Source organism: Octopus bimaculoides, chromosome 3 (assembly GCF_046866305.1).
Source record: "Octopus bimaculoides isolate indiv1 chromosome 3, ASM4686630v1, whole genome shotgun sequence".
NCBI lineage: Eukaryota > Metazoa > Mollusca > Cephalopoda > Octopoda > Octopodidae > Octopus > Octopus bimaculoides.
The window spans coordinates 149,141,330-149,149,955 of record NC_142930.1 but is presented as its reverse complement, the minus strand read 5'-3'; the positions used below and the strand labels follow the sequence as shown (position 1 = coordinate 149,149,955).

Here is an 8,626-nt window from a genome sequence, read left to right as displayed (position 1 = left end):
CAGTTTTTTTATATTTGTTTATCAGTTCCGGTCATGGATCCTACAAATTCATGTGACTCGAATAAGATTATTTCATTTCAAATTCCTTCATAAAAAGAATGAGCGTCACAGCATCACTTTCATGTCAGTTCTGAAACCTGCAAACTAATCACAAGGAATTGATATTTTAATTTCATTAAGCTGCGGGCGGCATTGACAATCTTGTTTTCAGTGAACCGAAACTGCAGTCTAGTTTCAAACCCTAGGTGGTCGTTCTTGATTTGCGTCGCTAATCAAAACCGATATTTATTTATTCATTTATTTATTTAATTTATATCATAATTGGTGGACAATGGCGACTCTGGTTATTGGTTTCCAACAAGCTAATCACAGGTTCACTGCATTTCTGATATACACAACGGAAATATTCCTATCCCTATTGTCTCTTTATTCTCTCTTTCTCACTCACTCACTCTCTCTCCAATTATCTGTCTATCTCTTCCTTTATACTTTTCTCTGTTACTGTCTATTGCACTTTTATTTAGTCCATATAAACTTACGCAGACATAATCTCAGAATGCAAACATACGCCGACACATATTCATGTTGAAGCATTTCATCTTGTGTATATGAACATTATATAGATAGATAGATAGTTTAATCTCTGTTTACAAAGAGGCATAGGTTGTTACCGAACAAACATCAACGTTCACAGCTCCTGCAAAAAAGCAAAAAATCAGCTCAGATTACATGTAAGATGGGGGCGGGGAAAAAAAAACGTCCCACGACAATCAACTGCATCCGAAAAATAATTTTTCCGCTCAACCGAGACAACAATAACAAGTTATGAAACACATATGTTCTGAAATAACTGCAGCATCAATAGACTTCCTAGCCTCAAATTCTGTACTGGAATGCGCACCGTCTACAGTATGGACATAGTTGTAAATAGTTGAAGAATTTAAAGTAATGCAGGCATATACAGAGTAATAGATACTGATGTTAGAACTATTGCACTACACATATTGCGCTGCATCACCGCATATCTTGGTTGGCAGCAGAATCCTTAACTCGGAGAAGGTATAGCAAAAGCGGGGGAAAAAAAGACCTATTCGCTTGGATTGTTTATTTTTGTTAATTATCAGCCAATCATTGCATTGCTTGATATGCTGATGCACAACGACTATTTGTATTTTCGTTTAATTTAAATTGACACTTTATAATTCTGAAATTATTTTAAATTCATTATGTTAATTATCCAGGCAGTTGATGCAATATCGATTGAGCAATGGGACAGCCTTCGCATTATGATTTAAAATGTCACCGAGTTCGAATTTGCTTTCATTGTTTCTAGGTTGATTAAATTGACTCCTCCGCTTTCACCATTTGTATGCTGTTTAAATTGACTCATTTGCCATTGTCCGAAATTTTCTGGCCTTGCTACAAAGAGAGAAATCATTAACATATTAAAACTAAAGGGCAGTAGATCACAATCGTTAAAGTATCTGAAAAATACCTTGCTCTTTACGTCCTGATTTCAAATCCCGCTGAAGTCAGCTTTACTTTTAATCCTCTCAGAGTACATAGAATAATCATTTCTATTAAAGGCACAAGGCCTGAAAATTTGTGGGGAGGAGATTAGTCGATTACATCGACCCCAGTACTCAACCGGTACTTAATGTATTGACCCCGAAAGGATGAAAGGTAAAGTCGACCTCGGCGGAATTTGAACCCAGAACGTAAAGACAGACGATATACTTCTAAGCATTTCCCCTGGCGTGCTAACGATCCTGCCAGCTCGCCGCCTTTCAGTACATAAAACAATGAACCAGTCAAGTAATGGGCTCGATGTAATCAGGACCGTCAAAATTTCAGACTTCATGTCTACGCTAGAAACAGTTATATTAAAAGTAATGCAAGAATGTTATGGGCAGGTATGGAAGGCTCGAGAAATGCTGAATGAATTCCTTTCATAATTATCAAAAGGCGTAGGCATGGCTGTATGGTAAGAAAACTTGCTTCTGCGCATGCGTTGGTCAATGATTTTTCTTTGCACTGCTAGGAGTCACGACGCTGTACACCAACATCGTGAATAACTGAACAAGGGAAGCACAACTATAAGGTAAGACGTTTTTTTTTTTTTGTTGTTGTTGGGGGATTCAGTGGAGGTTTGTTGCTCGTGTTTATTTACTTTGTCGAACAAGAAATCTCCACTGAGTTCCGGGTATTTGTCTGCCTGTAGTTGTGCTTAGAGTCTCACTTAGCAGGGAGAAGTGCGTTTTGGAGGCGTGTCCCTTTTCCAATAATTGCAAACATTGTGCTTATTTTATACCCATGTTTTGGTGAAATTGTTGTGTGACTGATTTATGCCCTGGATTACCAAGTGGATTACCGAATTGGCTAGGAGTAACAAGACGGCCAGAAGAATAGTTTACTGTGTTTTTTAACTATTTTCCTTTCTTCTTCCTTCATTTTATTTTTTTAACTCATTGAACTTTTGTTTTTCTGTGAATGTTTCCCCCCCCCCCCAAAAAAAAAACATGGCATAAAAGATGAACAACATTGCCACTATCGCAAAGAGCTCAGGATTGAAACTATAACTATACCTGATATCAACCCTTGAAGAGCCCCTTCGGTCAGAAATGACCATAGTATTGCACTAAGAAAGTTCGTTTTCGAAGTAGAAGTTCCGGACATAGTTGTTTGTAGAAGACCAGCACTTGCCCATGCATACCAGTCTGATATTTTTAAATTCCACCTCCTCCCCCTCTTCAATACACTAATTTCTTTTCCAGTTGAACATACAAATATTTCGTACTTTCCATTTTACTTCTCATTCTTCTCCACTAACTTTTATGTCTTATATTTTTATGAATCATTTATTGTTATATTTCAAATACTCTTCAAAATTTAATCATTTTTTTTTATTACGTTGTTATCCCGATAATCTTATTTTATTCGTTATCACGATGATTTTATTCGCCTGACCCATTTCTATTCTCATATAAGATTATATGATTTCAGTCGACCTAAAAGCATATTAATATCTACAGACTTACGAGGGAGTGCTGAAAAGTTCCTGGCTTTAAGGGTATTGTGAAGGGCCTGGCTGGGGGCTCAACCTTCTGAGTTCTTTTACGGGGCTTATAAAAATTGAAGGACCGCTGCAATAATGTGTGAATCTGAGAGGGGAATATGACTAAAATCATAATTAACTGATCCTCCTGTATTTTCTTTCTCCAAGACCAGGAACTTTTCAGCACCCCTCATATTTGTGATTTAAAATATTTCATCTGTGACCGTCCTACTTTTCGTTGAAAAAAAAAAAAATCTGAAAAAAAAAAATGATAGTGTGATTTTTAAAGAGATTTTGTAACTATTTCTAGGACATTGAGTGTTTGCGTAGAGCAAGTAAAGTAAAACCTCTACCGCAACTGACATTTCAGTCACATTCAAATTTAAACATCGCGTTAATTAAGTTTCCCACGAACTCCAAACGCAACCAAAACCAGCTCGAACCTTTTAAGACAAAATCGGAAATTCAATCCAATCTGCATCTGAAAATTAAAGATTTCTTCTTTTACTCAGCACATATGCACACACTATAGGTTTTTGTGCACATGATATTCGATCCTGGTATCAAGAAGTTTCCTCCGTCACTGGCGTTCAGGCTGTCTCATTAACACAGCAAATAGTAGTAGCTGATGCTGTTTTTGTTGTTTTGCTCCTGTTCAAGCAGACATAAGATCAAATCATTCTAGCATTCATTATCTTGAGTTGTTAGACGATATATCCGGGACTAATATAGAAATTGTCTTTTACTGTTTTTAATGATGGTTTTCTATGCGGTGCAAGGACTAGTTAGTTGTTTCTAGCATGTAAAGAGACCACGTAGACGCTCCTTCATTTGGTCGCTGGATGTATTTCTAATGTACTAAGGGTGATTTCGTTTTCTACAAAATGGTTGGACTCTTGCCAATCAAAATGTTTTGCAATAAACGCAGACATAAGAACCTGCGCACACACATTTTCTCTCTCACCCTCTCTCTCTCTCTCTCTTTCTCTCTCTTTCTCTCTCTTATACACACATATACTCCATCATTATTTAGATGTCACTGTAAATAGTCCAATCTCTCACTTTTTGTTCCACTTTCGTACTGTTGGTCTGTCATGGTCGCCGTGGTAGTGATGTAGTCAACTCTCAATAAACACGCACACACGCACCACACACACACGCACTACATCTTACTCATTTTCCTCCATCTCGTTTACATCCATCATTATTGCATCTCCCTCACGCACACCGCGATAAATCTCCCCCACGTCCATCTTATTACGGTGAGCTACGTATGTCTTTTGGGACGCCGTAGTTTCAAAATGTGCTAATACGTACACGTTATGGGAACAAATAGAAAGATATATAGCATGCTGTGTAGATCGCTCGATGCATATTGTTGATATCTGAAGCTGCCCGTGTCACAAGTGTATATAGCAAGGCTCTTAGTTATTTCACATGAACGTTATTTGCATGTTGCTGAACACAAGAGAGCAATCCGCCGTCTCCATACACCAAGTCAACTCTTCATGAGATGAATGTGAATATAGAAGGAAAAGAGGGATGTAGAGGATTTCCAGTTGTCACCGTGAGCTGGACAATGTGTGTGGTGAATAGAATTGCGAATAGACCATGACATACTGCGTGGTAAAATAATATTAATAATCGCATTATTTCATCGTCGTCATTATCACCATCGTAACATCATTATAATTAGCAAATTGTTCAAGTTGTTGAGCATGGTGAATATGACAAATGATCATTAATCATAACAGTGGTGGTGGGGGTTCTGAAGCACAAGACTATCAGTCTAGAGGGGAAGGTCATTAGTGGATAGCACTGACTACGGTACTTGACTGGTACTTTATTTTCCACGATATTCTTTTCTTGATCACGATATTTGGCTGGTACTTCATTTTCTCGACCCCGAACGAAATAATGAGAGTCGAATCTGACTGCAACAAGACTGAAATCCAGATTGTATAGAATCGGAAACAATACCGTAAGGCATTTTGTCGGAATCTTGAACCATTCTATCAATAGTGATGATGATGATGAAAGTAATAGCAGTCCTTTCTACTATAGGAACAAAGCCTGAAAAATTAGGGGAGGGGCTAGTTGATCATATCGGCCCGAGTACTCAATTGGTACTTAATTTATCGATCCTGAAAGGTTGAAAGGCAAAGTCGCCTCTGGCGGAATTTGAACCCAGAACGTAAAGACGGACGAAATGCCGCTAATAATAATAATAATCCTATATACTATAGACACAACGCCTGAAAATTTGCGGGAGGGGCTAGTTGATTACATCGACTCTAGTGCTCAACTGGCACTTAATTTATCGACCCCAAAAAACGATGAAAGGTAATGTCGACCACAGCGAAATTTGAACTCAAAACGTAAAGACTGACAAAATGGCGCTAAGCTAATTTCCCGTGCTAACGATTCAGTCTATGCGCTGCCTTAAAATGATAATGAAAATAACAATATTACGGGGATGTACTTGCATAGCAAGTAACCTGATCTGAGATAGTGTGCTGGAACGAAAACAATTGCAGCGTGGAAGGTGTTTATAAGCCATTTAAGAAACAAACAAAAACCGTTAGATTCACTTCATCACTTCATTCCGTCCTGCAGCACGGAATTTTGTCAGTGAACAGGTCGCGGTCTCAAAGCGACAAAAATATTTTGGCAAATTATATTTAAATGTTGAAATGAATCTAACGGTTTTTGTGTTTCTTAAATGTGATGCAGGAAACTAGCATAGTTATGAAGAAGTGCCTGGGAGTATTTTATCCGGCTCTGTTCATTTTGAGTAAAAAATCACCGTGAGATCAACTTGGAGTCGAGAAATTAAAATACCAGTCAATTACTATGTCTTTTGTTTTTCATCCCTGAATGTGTCGGTGTATTGTTTATTTTGCTTCAATCAGCCACACTGTGAAAGCGAGTACAATCCGCTATTTAAATCCTCAGATATTTTTCCTGGAAGTCTTTTCTCTGCAGACCAGCTCGCTCGCAGTGAGGATCTCCGTCTACAGTTCGTTTGTTATGAGTTCGTGGGCAGCGCCCTACACGCGCCCAATACTCTCTAGGCCACGTGACTTCACTTCAAATTTGAGCACGGGTGACATTACACCGTCATGTGACCAACTCTGTCTCTGAGCAATGTGGTTGCAACGGTTGGAAATCCACCCTTGTGACTACTTATTTCCAGCTCTTCCTGCAAAGAAATATCAGTCACATATCTTTAATATCAAAACTTACCGTTTAAGAAATGAAAATACAAATGTGATAGCTTAGTTCATAGACACACAATGTTTGAATAAAAAAGATAAAAGGAAAAGACGATTGTCAGTGTCGGCACGCCTTTGTTCCCAGTTCTGCTCCATCTTTATTCTGGTGTTCGCTTAAATGGAGCACCGCCATAACGTATTTTCTATCGGTTTTGTTGTCACTTTTTATTGCGGGAAGTTGATCTATGATTGAGTTTGCAGCAGCTGATCTTCTCTGAGTGCATCCTTGAATGCTGTCTTGAACTGTGGCCAAATAACAAGGAAAGAATAATTTGATGCTGGAGACATTGTCACCATCGTTGTCGCCCTCAATGTCATCAGTGTCGCCGTCGACATCATCATCGAAAGATTTGATATATTTTCTTGTTTACTTTTGTGTCTCATCTGAAAAAAATTCATTCATTTATTTATTTATTTTCATGTCTTATTTGTCCTTCTGTGTTTCACCTGCTCTTATTTTTTAGTAACCCAGTCACCTTCTCTCTTCATACCTAGCACTATATGTCATCTATAAAACCTGTATTTGTAATAAAAAGCTGATTATGTTCAAACCTCCCTCCCTCTCTTTCTCTCCCTCTCTCTTCCTCTCCATCTCTCTCCCTTTCCCACTCTCCCTCCCTTTCTCTCTCTCTCCTTATTCTCTTTCACCCTCTCCCTCTCTCTTCCGCTCTCCCCTCTCTTTCACTCTCTCTCCATATTCTCTTTCTCTCTCTCACTCTCTCCCTTACTTTCTCCTTCCCTCTCTCTCTTTCTCCCTCTCTCACTCTCTTCTCTCTCTTCCTCACCCTCCTCTCTCTCTCTCACTCGCCCCTCTTTCTCTCTCACTTTCCCTCTCTATCTCTCACTCTTTCCTCTCTCACTTTCACTCTCTCCCTCTCGTTCTCTTGCACACGCGCACACTTACACTGAACTACAAGACGCCCGTACTGTCACACAGACATGCATGAACAAACATATATTAATCCAGCAGCGGGACGTTTTGGCCTTTGCCCCGCACTCCAAGCCTAACGATGTCACTGTGTTGATGTCCGGCTCGAATTTCTTTCGTTCGATATCTTTAGGGAAAAAACCAAACCAAAGATGGGTTGCCACAGAATTGACCTCTTTAGAATAAAGATTAGTAAGAGACGTTTAGTGTAGGGTTCACTGTAGCAGTTGAGAAGAGTTGAAGACAGAGAATGGGACTTGTTAATATGTAGGCTAGTATCAGGGTTACTCTTTTACTTGTTTCAGTCATTTGACTGTGGCCATGCTGGGAGCACCGCCTTTAGTCGAGCAAATAGACCCCAGGACTTATTCTTTGTAAAGCCTAGTACTCATTCTATCGGTCCCTTTTGCCGAACCGCTAATGTTACGGGGACGTAAACACACCAGCATCGGTTGTCAAGCGATGCTGGGTGGACACACACACACACACACACACACACACACACACACACACACACACACACACATATATACACACAACGGGTTTCTTTCAGTTTCCGCCTACCAAATCCACTCACAAGGCTTTGGTAGGCCCGAGGCTATAGTAGAAGACACTTGCCCAAGGTTCCACGCAATGGGACTGAACCCAGAACCATGTGGTTGGTAAGCAAGCTACTTACCACACAGCCACTCCTGCGCCTATCTCTCTCTCTTCTTCTCTCTCTCTCTCTCTCTCTCTCTCTCTCTCTCTCTCTCTCCTTCTCTCTCTCTCTCTCTCTCTCCTCTCTCTCCTCCTCTCTCTCCTCTCATCTCTCTCTCTCTCTCTCTCTCTCTCTCTCTCTCTCTCCCTCTCTCTCTCCTCTCTCTCTCTCTCTCTCTCCTCCCCTCTCTCTCTCTCTCTCTCTCTCCTCTCTCTCTCCTCTCTCCCTCTCTCTCTCTCTCTCCTCTCTCATCTCTCTCTCTCCTCTCTCTCTCTCTCTCTCTCCTCTCTCTCTCTCTCTCTCTATATATACACACACATACATACGCGTGGCTGTAATTATGTATTTATGTATGTCTGTGTGCGCGTATGTATGTTTATGTGTGTGTGTATATATATATATATATATATGAATGAAAGCTTATTTGATACACATAATTATATATATATAAATTTGTATCTCTGTGTGTTTAATCTCACATGTATGAGTATATCTTTGTATGCGTGTGTAAACGTGTGATTAGTGTATTTGAATAATATATAAATTTAGTCACATCCATTACAACACATCATACACCTATATACATGTACCAATATGTGTGTCTTCTGTGTAAATTTATATGTATATATGTGCTATGTGCATATATATGTTAATACGTGTGTGTGTGT

General features: G+C 39.4%; 1 protein-coding gene and 1 long non-coding RNA gene across 2 annotated transcripts in view; one reads left to right on the top strand and one right to left on the bottom strand.

The window, feature by feature from the left end:
* Nucleotides 1-830: 830 nt before the first annotated feature.
* Nucleotides 831-1,875, bottom strand: LOC149136760 (uncharacterized). The gene is made up of 2 exons (XR_016241261.1): nucleotides 1,738-1,875; nucleotides 831-1,451 (listed from the first exon to the last, which is right to left on the bottom strand). It is a non-coding gene; the product is annotated as an uncharacterized LOC149136760 (long non-coding RNA).
* Nucleotides 1,876-1,967: 92 nt separating this feature from the next.
* Nucleotides 1,968-8,626, top strand: part of LOC106884261 (uncharacterized) — a 541,049-nt gene continuing 534,390 nt past the window's right edge. Inside the window, exon 1 of the mRNA XM_089349787.1 lies at nucleotides 1,968-2,101. The gene's annotated coding sequence lies outside the window, so the exon portion shown is untranslated. The remainder of the gene's footprint in view (nucleotides 2,102-8,626) is intronic.